Raw genomic sequence first — 6220 nt, 5'->3', positions numbered from 1 at the left:
ATTGGGGTGAAAACAAAGCATTTGAAAGAAAACAGTGTTTTCTGGGTTTGGGCCGCAAACTGAGCCATGAATGGTCATTACCTGTTTCCTCAGCACGTGATGTTATCTTCAGTCGACAATAAATGACAAAATCTGTTTTTAAAGGTATTAATTGTTCATGAAAAACGATGAAGTTATCACATTAATCATAGACAAAATGTTATCTTCTTACTGTTGAAAATGTCTCAATGAGTCAAGTATCCCTTTAATGTCCAGGTCCCATGGAAATGAGATCTTAAAGTTATCTGCATCTGTAAAAACCTCTTGCATGGAGCCACCCCATTGTTTGTTAATCTGGCCCAACACAGTTACAGTCACAGAATGGCTCAATGAATGGTCTTTAGTTGGGGCTTTCTTGTCTCGTTCATGATTGTAAATTTGGGCAAAACAGGGTGCCCGCTCTGTTCCACATAGCCTATCGCATTTCCAGGAGGACTCTGCACCTCGAGTTTTTTGCAGGCAGCACGTAAAGCTCAGAGGGTACCTCCATGGGCGTGTCAAGGTAAAATTTCTTCTCCTAAATTGAAAAAAACATGGAGGTGTATGGTGAAAGGCTGCACCAAGGTATCCTAACTGTGTAAACATTCTTCATCTCCCAGCCTATAATCTCAACCAGCTGGACCCTCTGGTGTACTAGAAGCTAGTCAAGCTGACTCCGGTATTCTAGTCCAGGTGGGTAGTCTTAACCTGGGCAAGGAAAGGACATATGCATGGCAGCAGATTGTAGTGTGTATGGATGAAATAGGATGTACTGCATTGCGACCAGGCTGCATTCCGTTACTGGAATCTGAGGAAGTGGTCAAGTTTTCCCTGATTTGCCATCGGTTAGTTTCACCTGTTCAGAAAACCAGACTTCGAAAGGAAGTGCTTTATTAGCAAGTTTTACTTCCCCAAGCCTGAATTCATGATATTTTACAGGCATCAAAGATACTGATTGTCACAAAAAGAGCCATAATAAGTAAACAAAATAAAATAAAATAATAATAACAGATAGACTGGGGAAAAAAACCTTGATGATGGACTGCAATATTACATTTGTTTTCCAAAGGCGACCAGTTCAGGATGTACACTGCCTACTGACGAAAGACAGTTGGGATAGGCTCCAGCAGACCAGCACCCCACAACCCTAGTGAGGGTAATGGATAATAGTAAACTACTACTGTTATTATTTTATTATACTACTACTACTATACTAATAATAATACTGGTGAGTATTTAGCAACTTATGCCATAATAATTAATATCGTCTTTACAAATAGTGGCCTTGTTACATAAAATATATTCTGTTATGGTTTGGGTTTGGTTAGTTTTGTTGTTTTGTCATGGTCTGTGTTTTGTTTGGCTTAGTTTTGGTTTGGTTTTCGTTGTCATGTCTCCTTTTTTTCATTGTGCTCGTCATACCGGTCCCCTTGTGTCTTCCAATCAGCACCTTCTGCTTCTTGTGTCATGTCCAGGTGTTTGTCATTGTCTCGTTAGTTTGCTCCTATTTAGTTCCCCCTTCCCTGCATTCTTTGTTGGATCATTTGTTTGTGTCACATGTCAGTCGTTCTGTCCTTGCCCCATGTGTTTTGTTTGTTACTTTGCACCTACTTTTTGGCCTTTTGTTAATTGAGAAGCTTTTCCGCGTTCCTCGTTTGCCTTTTGGTTGTTCGTTTGGAAATAATTCCCTTTTGTTGAACTCCTGCAAGCCGGCCTCGCCTCCCTGAATCCTGCATTTGGGACTTCATACCCCAAACGTAACATATTCCTTCCATTCTTAATCTTTTAAATATACTGTAATCTGTACCCACCATGTGCTCTCATCTAATCAGATGATTCTTTCTCTGCGTTTTATCAAACAGCAGGTTGTTAGCAAGAAAAAGTTGGCTCTGTCGTATTTTGCACTGGTACATTACCAATCAATTTTCTTTTTAGAAACACCCCTATATACATTTACATAACACTTCCACTCCTTGGAAAAAAAAAACAAACATTTTCCTTGTAACACACCAAGTGAACTTCAACACTGGAATTTCTTTCCAACCATTTTTTTTTCTCTCACCACCTATTGTGAGACTTCAAGTCCAGTCTCTGCGGTTTTATCACCACCCTCCCATACCTCGTTCTGGTGGGAAGTGGAGTAGGGGTAGTCCCAGACTGTTTCACACGTTACGAACTTTCAGGTGATGTTGAAGAGAAACTGCCTTGAGTAGATGGGGAACATGGAAATTGACTGTCACCAACTCCCTCTGTCATGGGAACAAGGTGTCACCTGTTTCTCCTAACAGTACCTTTGGGACTGTTCACCAAATATGAACGTGGAGTGTCATGAGTTGACAAGATGGTACCTTGGGTCTTGGTATCCGTAATCCACACTGGCTTTCCTGGAGCAAGTTCATGTAAATTCCTCACTCCATGTCTCCTGTTGAACACAGCCGTGTCTTGTACCCTTTTCTCCCACTCTCTCTCTCTACCACAGTATCAACATCAGGTTAATCTGGACGGAGCAAAGAACGGCATTGGGGCACCGGTGTACGAAGCCTCCGACCCATAAGAAACTGGGCGGGGCTGTAGCCATTAGCCAATGGTGTAGCTCTATATGACAAGAGCGCAAGATATGGGTCACTAGCTTTTTTCGGCATCCGTTTTACTGTCTGAACGTGACTCTCTGCCTCGCCATTGCTCTGAGCAAATCTTGGGCCGCTAGTAATGTGTTCAAACCCATAATTCTGCTGGGTATCAGCAGCTCAACCGGATTGGCTCGTTCTTTAATGCATGTTGTGCAATTTGTTACCATCTTTCAGTTGGCTACTCAGGCCCGGCCTACACACCGCTTCTTTGGCCCGCTCCTTACATCGTGTCATTCCTTGATGTCCCTCAAGAAGGGCGGCCAAAACAGAACTGCGCATCGCTGTGGGGATAACAAGTCTACAACCTTTTAGTAACACCCCATCTTGCACAGTTAGCATTGCTCTCTCTGACCAGTATTGTTTGACTGCACCTATGAGCTTACCATAGTCTGGCCATTTGATTTGGCAGTATGACATGACTTGTGGACAAACAGTGTCGAACTTTAGCTGCTCTCTCGTGTGTCATGTACTTATCACTTGCTGGCATGTTATTGACTACTTCATCAATGTAGATGTTTGTGTCTTCCATTAAGTCTTTGTCTAGACCTTTGTTTGAGGCTACTGGTGCATGTGACAGTGTCAGCTGTGTGTATAGCTTTGCCTGGTGTGTGTGATGTCATAGCTATACCGCATTAGTCTGAGTCTGAATCTCTGTATTTGTGGAAGTAGCTCAGTTAATGCCTGAGAACCCAACAGACCAACTAATGGTTTATTAGTCTCAAGGGAAAAATGTCTCCCAACCAGAAAGTCTCTGAACCTTTCACATGCCCATGTTATCGCCAACGCTTCTTTTTCCACTTGCGCGTACCTCTGTTAAGTGTTCGTCATGGAACGTGATGCGTACGCAACCGGCCTCCACTCCTCCCCCACCTTCTGCAACAGAATTGCTCAGAGTCCATAAGACGATGCATCCGCTGACAGCTTCAGCTCCCTGTTGGGGTTGTAGAGCGTCAACACCGGAGGTGAGGTGAGGTCGTCTTTAAGTTGGTCGAATGCCAGCTGTTGTGCTTGGCTCCAAAGCCACTGATTCTATTTAGACAGGATGTCCCTCAGTGCTTTGTCCTCTTCAGCCAGGCTAGGGATGAACTTCCCCAGTTGGTTTACCATCCCAAGGAAGCTCCAAACTTCACTTGTGTTGGCTGGCTCTTTCATCTTCTTCAAAGCTTTGACTTTCTCCGGGTCTGGCCACACACCCTCTGCTGATAGGATGTGTCCCAAAACTTTGACCTCTCTTTTACTTATTTCACACTTGTCCATGTTGAGTGTAACACCGTTTTCCAGGAGCTTGTGTAGCACCGCATGAAGCCTGGTGTCATGTTCCTCTTGGTTTTTCGCCCACACAAGAACACCATCCATGTGACAGACCACACCTTGCAGCCCGTCAAGAATCATGGACATCCGACGTTGAAAATGTTCAGGTGCTGAGGCTATCCCAAAAGGTAACTTGTTGAAGTGAAAACGTCCAAACTGTGTTATGAACGTTGTGTACTTCACCGACTCGGGGGACAATGGGATTTGCCAGAATCTTCGATTTGCGTCCAATTTGCTGAAAACTTGGGCACCTGCAAGTGATCCAAGTGTGTGCTCCACAGAAGGTAAGATGTATTTCTCTCTGCAGACTGCTTCATTCAGACGTGAGGTCAACACAAATACGCACAGGTCCATTTTTTGACGGCACCGGGACCATTCCAGATCACCACTCAGTTGGCTCTTCCACCTTTGAAATGACTCCCAGGTTTACCATTTTCTCCAACTCCTCCTTCACCTTGCCAAGTAAGGGGATAGGAATGCAGCTGGGCTTTGCTAATGAAAATGGCTGTGCTTGATATTGTAAGGTTGCTCCAGCATGCCTAGACCTTCACATAGTTTGGGGTAAGACTCTGTTAGCATTTCCTTGTCAATGCTATCTCTGCCCTAGTAACAATGTTGAGTTTCACGCTTGCAGGTCTACTCAGCAAAGCTCCTTGTAGGCCTTGTATTACATACACTGGAACAGCTTTTCCCAGAGTCAAATCCTTGTCTAGCTGCATTCGTTCAGCAAGGTTAATGTCTCTGAGTCCGACCACGAGACAATCCCTTATTAATTTGTAGTGGAGTGCACCATAGTTGCAATTTTCAGCCAGTGAATACAACGCAGTGACAAATTAATCCAGTTTCATTAGCCAGTTGTACATGTTGGTTAAATCTAGCTCTCTCGTAGATTACATTCTTCCTTGGCACGAAGTATTAGTTAAACGTGTTCCTGACATCATCATACTGTTGCCGCTGCTCCTCGTTTAACGGTTGTCCCCGCTGTATGTCGTCTGCTTCGTCACCCATGCAGTAAATCAGTGTTCACCTGGTTGGCTTGTGAGCTGAGATGCAGGTTGCTGGCCATCCTAAACCTCTCGAATCGCCTGATCCACCTCTCCCAATCCTGTGGCTTGGAAAAGTCAAACGCCTCCGGGGGTTGAATCGAGAACGTAGCGTTAGAGGCCGCATTAGCACCGTTAGCTGCTAATCGTGGCCCCTGTGCGCCATCCATGACTACACGTCTCTCTCTCTCTCTCTCTCTCTCTCTCGTCTAACGACCGCGGAGAGAAAAGTTCAGAATTCGCTCTCCCAACAGCTTAAAGTCCACTTCTTACCGCTGCCACTAGTGATGGGACGAACAACACTGGCGCGCCAGCACTGGGCCGAGTGCGCAAGTGTGAAACCCCGTATTGGCGCGTGTATCGCTTTAATAGAAAATCACGTGACCGAAGCAGGACGTGTGTCGTTTGGATGTGCCGCGCCAAACTGTATTTATAGGTAGACAAACTGTATCAACATGTTGCGTGTTTGTTGGATGGAGATTAAACTGTTTGCTGTTGCTGTAAATTTACCTGTGCCTGTTGGATTTTTGTTTGCTTCCACTCATGGAGCGTTCTAGAAAATTTTCACAAGTCTGGAATCATTTTGATCAGAGAAAGTATCCACACCTTTATCAACTGGCACTTAAATATTTATGCACGCCAGCTTCCTCTGTTCCCTGTGAACGAGTGTTCTGTAAGGCAGGGAAACTGGTGTCCAAGAGGAGAAATCGCCTTGGAGCAATCACACTTCAAAAACTTTTGTTTTTCAATAAAAATGTATGACAGAATCTGTTTTTAGTGTGTTATTACATGTGGTTTAAAACTTTTAACAAAAGCCCATACAGAAGTTAAACATTTTAACTTTTATTTATTTCATTTTATTTTATTTTTTTATTATATTAATATTTTATTACATACAAATTTGCTATATTTTACAAGCCAACTCATATGAGCATCTAATAAACAACTTAACTCAGCAAGCAAATGGACCAACTGAAATTATACAAAGATGAGATCATATTTTAAGTAAAAGACTAGCAAGTGAATAAATAAAATTTATTAAATTTATTTTATAAATATAAATTCATAAGCTAATAAGGTTTACAGCATGCACGTTTTACCATCTTATTTTCATTTTGTTTATCTGCAATGATTTTAGATCTACAGCAGAGGTCACTATTGAGTGACCAACACAGTGTCAATACAGTTTGTGTAATGTGTCAATACACTCTTTGGGGT

At 43.1% G+C, this 6220-nt stretch overlaps 1 long non-coding RNA gene and 1 pseudogene across 1 annotated transcript; one reads left to right on the top strand and one right to left on the bottom strand.

The window, feature by feature from the left end:
* Positions 1 to 207: 207 nt before the first annotated feature.
* Positions 208 to 2927, bottom strand: LOC144052272 (phospholipid scramblase 1 pseudogene; annotated as a pseudogene).
* A 1066-nt stretch (positions 2928 to 3993) lies between these two features.
* Positions 3994 to 5605, top strand: LOC144052508 (uncharacterized). Its single transcript, XR_013294229.1, has 3 exons — positions 3994 to 4087; positions 4267 to 4383; positions 4972 to 5605. It is a non-coding gene; the product is annotated as an uncharacterized LOC144052508 (long non-coding RNA).
* Positions 5606 to 6220: the final 615 nt, after the last annotated feature.

The sequence above is a fragment of the Vanacampus margaritifer genome, chromosome 5 (assembly GCF_051991255.1).
Source record: "Vanacampus margaritifer isolate UIUO_Vmar chromosome 5, RoL_Vmar_1.0, whole genome shotgun sequence".
Classification (NCBI taxonomy): Eukaryota; Metazoa; Chordata; class Actinopteri; order Syngnathiformes; family Syngnathidae; genus Vanacampus; species Vanacampus margaritifer.
The sequence above is the reverse complement of the archived record's forward strand: the minus strand, read 5'-3'. Positions and strand labels throughout refer to the sequence as shown.